The 10,227-nt window shown below is 42.8% G+C and overlaps 1 non-coding gene across 1 annotated transcript; it reads left to right on the forward strand.

Moving 5' to 3' along the window:
- Positions 1-3,369: 3,369 nt before the first annotated feature.
- Positions 3,370-3,441, forward strand: TRNAV-CAC (transfer RNA valine (anticodon CAC)). Its single transcript has one exon. It is a non-coding gene; the product is annotated as a tRNA-Val (tRNA).
- The last annotated feature ends 6,786 nt before the right edge of the window (positions 3,442-10,227 follow it).

Raw genomic sequence — 10,227 nt, forward strand, 5'->3', positions numbered from 1 at the left:
GCGCAGTGGAAGCGTGCTCGGCCCATAACCCAGAGGTCCGTGGATCGAAACCACGCTCTGCTATGTCATTGAAAAGTAGCATTTGCTATTTTGGTATCAGTTAGTTTTTCATATAATGGTGATGCAAGCAGAGTGGCGCAGTGGAAGCGTGCTTGGCCCATAACCCAGAGGTCCGTGGATCGAAACCACGCTCTGCTATGTTAATGCAAAGTAGCATTTGCTATATTGGTATCAGTTAGTTTTTCATATAATGGTAATGTAAGCAGAGTGGCGCAGTGGAAGCGTGCTGGGCCCATAACCCGGAGGTCCGTGGATCGAAACCACGCTCTGCTATGATAATGAAAAGTAGCATTTGCTATTTTGGTATCAGTTAATTTTTCATATAATGGTGATGTAAGCAGAGTGGCGCAGTGGAAGCGTGCTCGGCCCATAACCCAGAGGTCCGTGGATCGAAACCACGCTCTGCTATGTCATTGAAAAGTAGCATTTGCTATTTTGGTATCAGTTAGTTTTTCATATAATGGTGATGCAAGCAGAGTGGCGCAGTGGAAGCGTGCTTGGCCCATAACCCAGAGGTCCGTGGATCGAAACCACGCTCTGCTATGTTAATGCAAAGTAGCATTTGCTATTTTGGTATCAGTTAGTTTTTCATGTAACGGTGATGTATGCAGAGTGGCGCAGTGGAAGCGTGCTGGGCCCATAACCCATAGGTCCGTGGATCGAAACCACGCTCTGCTATGTTAATGCAAAGTAGCACTTGCTATTTTGATATCAGTTAGTTTTTCATATAATGGTGATGTAAGCAGAGTGGCGCAGTGGAAGCGTGCTGGGGCCAAAACCCAGAGGTCCGTGGATAGAAACCACGCTCTGCTATGTTAATGCAAAGTAGCATTTGCTATTTTGGTATCAGTTAGTTTTTCATGTAACGGTGATGTATGCAGAGTGGCGCAGTGGAAGCGTGCTGGGCCCATAACACATAGGTCCGTGGATCGAAACCACGCTCTGCTATGTTAATGCAAAGTAGCACTTGCTATTTTGAAATAAGTTAGTTTTTCATATAATGGCGATGTAAGCAGAGTGGCGCAGTGGAAGCGTACTGGGCCCATAACCCAGAGGTCCGTGGATCGAAACCACGCTCTGCTAAATTAAAGCAAAATAGCACTTGCTATTTTGATATAAGTTAGTTTGTTCACACAATGATCATGTAAGCAGAATGGCGCAGTGGAAGCGTGCTGGGCCCATAACCCAGAGGTCAGTGGATCGAAACCACGCTCTGCTAAGTTAATGCAAATTAGCATTTGCTATTTTGGTATCAGTTAGTTTTTCATAGAATGGTGATGTAAGCAGAGTGGCGCAGTGGAAGCGTGCTGGGCCCAAAACCCAGAGGTCCGTGGATCGAAACCACGCTCTGCTATGTTAATGCAAAGTAGCATTTGCTATTTTGGTATCAGTTAGTTTTTCATATAATGGTGATGTAAGCAGAGTGGCGCAGTGGAAGCGTGCTGGGCCCAAAACCCAGAGGTCCGTGGATCGAAACCACGATCTGCTATGTTAATGCAAAGTAGCATTTGCTATTTTGGTATCAGTTAGTTTTTCATGTAATGGCGATGTAAGCAGAGTGGCGCAGTGGAAGCGTACTGGGCCCATAACCCAGAGGTCCGTGGATCGAAACCACGCTCTGCTAAATTAAAGCAAAATAGCACTTGCTATTTTCATATAAGTTAGTTTGTTCATACAATGATCATGTAAGCAGAATGGCGCAGTGGAAGCGTGCTGGGCCCATAACCCAGAGGTCCGTGGATCGAAACCACGCTCTGCTATGTTATTGAAAAGTAGCATTTGCTATTTTGGTATCAGTTAGTTTTTCATATAATGGTGATGTAAGCACAGTGGCGCAGTGGAAGCGTGCTGGGCCCATAACCCAGAGGTCCGTGGATCGAAACCACGCTCTGCTATGTTAATGCAAAGTAGCATTTGCTATATTGGTATCAGTTAGTTTTTCATATAATGGTAATGTAAGCAGAGTGGCGCAGTGGAAGCGTGCTGGGCCCATAACCCGGAGGTCCGTGGATCGAAACCACGCTCTGCTATGTTAATGCAAAGTAGCATTTGCTATTTTGGTATCAGTTAATTTTTCATATAATGGTGATGTAAGCAGAGTGGCGCAGTGGAAGCGTGCTCGGCCCATAACCCAGAGGTCCGTGGATCGAAACCACGCTCTGCTATGTCATTGAAAAGTAGCATTTGCTATTTTGGTATCAGTTAGTTTTTCATATAATGGTGATGCAAGCAGAGTGGCGCAGTGGAAGCGTGCTGGGCCCATAACCCAAAGGTCCGTGGATCGAAACCACGCTCTGCTATGTTAATGCAAAGTAGCATTTGCTATTTTGGTATGAGTTAGTTTTTCATATAATGGTGATGTAAGCAGAGTGGCGCAGTGGAAGCGTGCTGGGCCCATAACACAGAGGTCCGTGGATCGAAACCACGCTCTGCTATGTTAATGCAAAGTAGCATTTGCTGTTTTGGTATCAGTTAGTTTTTCATATAATGGTTATGTAAGCAGAGTGGCGCAGTGGAAGCGTGCTGGGCCCATAACCCAGAGGTCCGTGGATCGAAACCACGCTCTGCTATGTTAATGCAAAGTAGCATTTGCTCTTATGGTATCAGTTAGTTTTTCATATATTGGTGATGTAAGCAGAGTGGCGCAGTTGAAGCGTGCTGGGCCCATAACCCAGAGGTCCGTGGATCGAAACCACGCTCTGCTATGTTATTGAAAAGTAGCATTTGCTATTTTGGTATCAGTTAGTTTTTCATATAATGGTGATGTAAGCAGAGTGGCGCAGTGGAAGCGTGCTGGGCCCATAACCCAAAGGTCCGTGGATCGAAACCACGCTCTGCTATGTTAATGCAAAGTAGCATTTGCTATTTTGGTATGAGTTAGTTTTTCATATAATGGTGATGTAAGCAGAGTGGCGCAGTGGAAGCGTGCTGGGCCCATAACACAGAGGTCCGTGGATCGAAACCACGCTCTGCTATGTTAATGCAAAGTAGCATTTGCTGTTTTGGTATCAGTTAGTTTTTCATATAATGGTGATGTAAGCAGAGTGGCGCAGTGGAAGCGTGCTGGGCCCATAACCCAGAGGTCCGTGGATCGAAACCACGCTCTGCTATGTTAATGCAAAGCATCACTTGCTATTTTGATATAATTTAGTTTGTTCATACCATGATCATGTAAGAAGAGTAGCGCAGTGGATGCTTGCTGGGCCCATAATACAGAGGTCCGTGGATCGAAACCACGCTCTGCTGTGTTAATGCAAAGTAGCATTTGCTCTTTTGGTATCAGTTAGTTTTTCATATATTGGTGATGTAAGCAGAGTGGCGCAGTGGAAGCGTGCTGGGCCCACAACCCAGAGGTCCGTGGATCGAAACCACGCTCTGCTATGTTATTGAAAAGTAGCATTTGCTATTTTGGTATCAGTTAGTTTTTCATATATTGGTGATGCAAGCAGAGTGGCGCAGTGGAAGCGTGCTGGGCCCATAACCCAGAGGTCCGTGGATCGAAACCACGCTCTGCTATGTTAATGCAAAGTAGTTTTTGCTCTTTTGGTATCAGTTAGTTTTTCATATATTGGTGATGTAAGCAGAGTGGCGCAGTGGAAGCGTGCTGGGCCCATAACCCAGAGGTCCGTGGATCGAAACCACGCTCTGCTATGTTAATGCAAAGTAGCATTTGCTCTTTTGGTATCAGTTAGTTTTTCATATATTGAGATGTAAGCAGAGTGGCGCAGTGGAAGCGTGCTGGGCCCATAACCCAGAGGTCCGTGGATCGAAACCACGCTCTGCTATGTTATTGAAAAGTAGCATTTGCTATTTTGGTATCAGTTAGTTTTTCATATAATGGTGATGTAAGCAGAGTGGCGCAGTGGAAGCGTGCTGGGCCCATAACCCAGAGGTCCGTGGATCGAAACCACGCTCTGCTATGTTAATGCAAAGTAGCATTTGCTATTTTGGTATGAGTTAGTTTTTCATATAATGGTGATGTTAGCAGAGTGGCGCAGTGGAAGCGTGCTGGGCCCAAAACACAGAGGTCCGTGGATGGAAACCACGCTCTGCTATGTTAATGCAAAGTAGCATTTGCTGTTTTGGTATCAGTTAGTTTTTCATATAATGGTGATGTAAGCAGAGTGGCGCAGTGGAAGCGTGCTGGGCCCATAACCCAGAGGTCCGTGGATCGAAACCACGCTCTGCTATGTTAATGCAAAGCAGCACTTGCTATTTTGATATAATTTAGTTTGTTCATACCATGATCATGTAAGAAGAGTAGCGCAGTGGAAGCTTGCTGAGCCCATAATACAGAGGTCCGTGGATCGAAACCACGCTCTGCTGTGTTAATGCAAAGTAGCATTTGCTCTTTTGGTATCAGTTAGTTTTTCTTATATTGGTGATGTAAGCAGAGTGGCGCAGTGGAAGCGTGCTGGGCCCATAACCCAGAGGTCCGTGGATCGAAACCACGCTCTGCTATGTTATTGAAAAGTAGCATTTGCTATTTTGGTATCAGTTAGTTTTTCATATAATGGTGATGCAAGCAGAGTGGCGCAGTGGAAGCGTGCTGGGCCCATAACCCAGAGGTCCGTGGATCGAAACCACGCTCTGCTATGTTAATGCAAAGTAGCATTTGCTCTTTTGGTATCAGTTAGTTTTTCATATATTGGTGATGTAAGCAGAGTGGCGCAGTGGAAGCGTGCTGGGCCCATAACCCAGAGGTCCGTGGATCGAAACCACGCTCTGCTATGTTAATGCAAAGTAGCATTTGCTCTTTTGGTATCAGTTAGTTTTTCATATATTGAGATGTAAGCAGAGTGGCGCAGTGGAAGCGTGCTGGGCCCATAACCCAGAGGTCCGTGGATCGAAACCACGCTCTGCTATGTTATTGAAAAGTAGCATTTGCTATTTTGGTATCAGTTAGTTTTTCATATAATGGTGATGTAAGCAGAGTGGCGCAGTGGAAGCGTGCTGGGCCCATAACCCAGAGGTCCGTGGATCGAAACCACGCTCTGCTATGTTAATGCAAAGTAGCATTTGCTATTTTGGTATGAGTTAGTTTTTCATATAATGGTGATGTTAGCAGAGTGGCGCAGTGGAAGCGTGCTGGGCCCAAAACACAGAGGTCCGTGGATGGAAACCACGCTCTGCTATGTTAATGCAAAGTAGCATTTGCTGTTTTGGTATCAGTTAGTTTTTCATATAATGGTGATGTAAGCAGAGTGGCGCAGTGGAAGCGTGCTGGGCCCATAACCCAGAGGTCCGTGGATCGAAACCACGCTCTGCTATGTTAATGCAAAGCAGCACTTGCTATTTTGATATAATTTAGTTTGTTCATACCATGATCATGTAAGAAGAGTAGCGCAGTGGAAGCTTGCTGAGCCCATAATACAGAGGTCCGTGGATCGAAACCACGCTCTGCTGTGTTAATGCAAAGTAGCATTTGCTCTTTTGGTATCAGTTAGTTTTTCTTATATTGGTGATGTAAGCAGAGTGGCGCAGTGGAAGCGTGCTGGGCCCATAACCCAGAGGTCCGTGGATCGAAACCACGCTCTGCTATGTTATTGAAAAGTAGCATTTGCTATTTTGGTATCAGTTAGTTTTTCATATAATGGTGATGCAAGCAGAGTGGCGCAGTGGAAGCGTGCTGGGCCCATAACCCAGAGGTCCGTGGATCGAAACCACGCTCTGCTATGTTATTGAAAAGTAGCATTTGCTACTTTGGTATCAGTTAGTTTTTCATATATTGGTGATGTAAGCAGAGTGGCGCAGTGGAAGCGTGCTGGGCCCATAACCCAGAGGTCCGTGGATCGAAACCACGCTCTGCTATGTTAATGCAAAGTAGCATTTGCTATTTTGGTATCAGTTAGTTTTTCATATAATGGCGACGTAAGCAGAGTGGCGCAGTGGAAGCGTGCTGGGCCCATAACCCAGAGGTCCGTGGATCGAAATCACGCTCTGCTATGTTAATGCAAAGTAGCATTTGCTATTTTGGTATCAGTTAGTTTTTCATATTATGGTGATGTAAGCAGAGTGGCGCAGTGGAAGCTGTTGAATTGTTATATTATCGTTACCAATAATCATAGCCGACTTTGCATTAAATTAGTTTATTAATAAAATTATATAAAGAATTATCTCTAGTTAGTACATTATTATCGCGGTTATTGAATACATTATTCCACAGTATCATAGTTATTGTATCTATCTTTCATTTCATTAATACGCGAACCGGCCTCAACACAGGTTTTCTTTCTAGTAACTTGCTTAACCATCTGTAGCAGCCGACAGAAAAATAATAGGCCTCCTTATCACTTCACGTGTTACAAGTATAGATTAGATAAACAAGAATTGATGCCTACTGATAAGAATAGATAAGGAAATACTTTAGAATATTGACCTATTATAACATGCTCCCTTATTTTCTTACTATTCTGATTCGAACATGTTTTCTATGTTTTCTGATTACACAATTTCTATTGCTCTCATTTTCCCCACCCATTCAATAGTAAACACAATTCTTAATAGTACAATTGTATACTCTTACAAAATTCTTTAAATTTTCTAGCTGCAATAGCCTTTGTGAACATATCCGCTATGTTACTATTTGTTCTAACAAAAGCCAATGCTATAGTATTTTTCTCTACACAATCTCGAATGTAGTGATATCTCAGATCTATATGTTTAGTACGTTTATTTTCGATGTTACTTCGTGATAAGGCTATGGCTGCTTGGTTGTCACAATATATCTCTGGACACGGTACTGTTTCTTGCAAGTTCAATTTTCTAACGAGTTCATTGACTACACGATGTAACCAGATGACTTCCTTCGATGTTTCGGCTAAAGCTATGTATTCAGCCTCCGTGCTAGATTGAGCAACGCACTCTTGTTTAGCTGATCTCCACATCACTGGATTTGTCCCGATGTTGATTATCAGTCCCGATGTAGATTTTCCGTCGTCTCGATCCATGCCATATGACGCGTCTGTATACGCTTCGATTGTGATGTACGTTAAATCGTGATAATGCAATCCATATGTACTTGTGTCGAATACATATTTTAATATACGCAATAACATATCCCAATGGACTTTCGCTGGATTTGATGAATATTTTGATAAAGTTGTGACGGAGTACATAATGTCCGGTCTAGTGCGCTGTGCTAAGAATAATAATATCCCTATGAGTTTCCGATATGGGACTTCTAGAGGGGACTCTTCGGGTGGACATTGGTCTTTCGTAAAGGCGGTTCCAACTGGTATTGGTATATCATATATCCTTTGCGTTTCGATTGTCCATTCTTGTTTTAATTTTTCGATGTATCCATGTTGATGTATGAAAGCTCTTCCTTTGGATATATCGAATTCAATTCCCAAGAAGTATTTAACTCCGCCCAGATCATTCACCTCGAATTTTGATCGAATTCTTGTTATGACGTCTTGCAAGACCCTTTGCTTTTTGGCCATTACTATGATATCGTCAACGTAGATGAGTATAACTGCACTCGCATCCATGATATATATACAATTACTTCCATTTATTCTCGTACAGCCTATTTCTTGCAACACCGCATCAATTTCTCGATACCACTGACGTCCGCTTTGTTTCAACCCATATAAGGCTCGTTTTAACTCCCAAACGTGATTTTCTTTTCCTCGTTCTACAAATCCTTTTGGTTGTTTTACATGGATTACTTCATTCAAAGAACCATAGAGATATGCGTTTTTAACGTCTAGTTGTGTATGCGCCCATCCAAAACATACTATAAACAACAGGATGCATGTTCTCACCAGTGAAAAATTGATTACTGGTGCATATGTTTCCGTATAGTCTATTTGATATTCCTGTGAAAAACCTTGGGCGACCAATCTTGCTTTATGTCTTATGACCTCTCCGTTGGCGTTGCTCTTTATGGCGTATACCCATTTCGATCCTATGATCTTCTGATTAGGCTTCTTTTCGACCAGGTCATAGACATCTCGATCTTTTATGGTTCGTATTTCTGTGTCCATAGCTTCATGCCATTTCTCTCCATCTTTACTGTTCATCGCTTCTTCGAATGTCTTCGGTACTGTTATGCAATGACCTTCAATATTACCGAGATAAGCTTTTGTTTCTTTTTGTTTTGCCAATGGTGTAAAATCGAAATATTTGGTGTCATGCTTAATTTTCCGTTGTTCTAGGCACGCTACAACTTCCTTCATGGATCTTAGTCTATTCTTGTCATCCGTATAGTAGTACACGTCAATCCTTCCTGATTTACGCTCTACTTCTTTCCTTGTCCATCCTTTTGGCAAATTTGGAGTTTCGTTCGTTTGGAGTTCCAATGGTTTTCTTAAGGTGACGAAATCGCCCTCGTCTTTGTCGCCTTCGTCTTTTAATTCTTGCCCATTCTTCCTTTCTCTGCTGAAGGTTACATAGTCATCATCAGTGAGAGCTTCTTTGTAGTCTTCATCATTGTCGTCTTCATCTGTTGTTATTTGTTCTTTTCGTCTTTTATTTCCCGTCTCTTCCTGTTTCTTTGGTTTACTTCCTTCCTCTTGTTCATTGTTGTCTTCTTCTTCTTCTTCAGCAAACCTTACTTTCTTGGTTCTTTGTTCTGCTTCTGGTACATGTACGTATATATTGTCTTCTAATTCTTGAAATTTGCTTATTCCTAATACATCCTCATCAAAGCGAACATGTTTAGTCTCTATTATCTTGTCCTCTATCGGCAACCATATTCTGTATCCTTTCGTCTTCACTGCGTAACCAACCATTATACCTTCCCTCGCTCTGTTTTGGAATTTATTTCGATGAGGTTTCGGCAAATACGCATAGGCTAGACATCCGTACCTCCTCAAATGTCTTACACTTGGTTTTCTTTGTGACCATTCCTCCATTGGCACTTTATGCGGTAACTTTGAATGTGGCAGTCTGTTTGACAAATAGGTGAACGCTAACGCTGCTTCCGCCCATAATTGTTGGGGTAATTGAGAGTCTTCCAATATTGTTCTTATTCCGTCTAATAATGTCCTGTTAAATCTTTCGCTTACGCCGTTCATTTCAGGTGTATGAGTATTAGTTCGTTGTACTTGTATTCCAAGATCTTTACAATACGTTTCGAACTTCTGGGAGCAATACTCCATACCATTATCGGTTCTTAAGTTTTTGATTTTCTTTCCCGTCTGCCTTTCTGTGAATGCTTTGTATTCCTTAAATTTCTCATAGGCTTGGTCCTTCGATGTCATCAAATATATCGTAGCTCGTCTTGTATAGTCGTCTATAAAAGTAATGATGTACCTCGCACCATTTCTTGATATTGTTGGTGCCGGTCCCCAGACGTCACTATGCACCACTTCCAATACTTGTGTGGTACCTCTTTCAGCTATTTGTGTAGATGGCGCCCGAGTCGCTTTAGATACTCTACATGAATGACACGTTCCCAATTCACCCTGTAGCTGTGGTAAGCCTTCGACCATCTGATAGGCCTGCAAGTCGTTCAATCTTTTTTCGGATGGGTGCCCTAATCTTTGGTGCCATCTTGTAATGTTGACCATAGTTGTAGTATAGCTTTTAGCTGGTCTATTATAACGTGTGTCCTGTCCTTGCTTGTAGTCTCTATGTACCTTGGCAGCCGCAATATATAGGTTTTCGTCCGTTAACTTTGCACTCATGAAGAATTTATTTTCGGTGTCGTATATTGTCATGAGGCCATGCTGGACTATCGTTTTATACCCTTGATTATCGAATTTCCGAACCGATATTAAATTCCTATTATATCCTGGTATGTAGATGACATCCGTTAACGTGATTATTTCAGCACCATTTCGAATAGATAACGCTATTGTTCCGACACCTTGTGCCTTCGCCCCACCTTCTGCGATTTCTACTTCAGAATCCATTGCCCTATAGCTTTCGAACCAAGCTTTATTATTACAAAAGTGGTGGGTTGCCCCGGTGTCGAGGACCCAATCTTCTGTACTCTTGCCTGCAATTAGTGTTGAGGCAAAAAATGCTTTCCTTCCGTCCCTTCTACTTTCCCTTGTCTCGGTTCGTTTGTATTGCCTCGTATTCCGACAATCTCTAGCGTAATGCCCCTCTTCATTACAATTGTAACATCGTCTAGGAGTTTGTTGTCTTCTAGATCTAGATGTACTTCTATGCCTACTCTGATTACGCCCTCTGGATTTGTTTCTTGCCAAAGAA

This window comes from Phalangium opilio, unplaced genomic scaffold (assembly GCF_054372755.1).
Source record: "Phalangium opilio isolate 3A_F unplaced genomic scaffold, DU_Popi_V2 ptg000078l_1, whole genome shotgun sequence".
NCBI classification, from domain to species: domain Eukaryota; kingdom Metazoa; phylum Arthropoda; class Arachnida; order Opiliones; family Phalangiidae; genus Phalangium; species Phalangium opilio.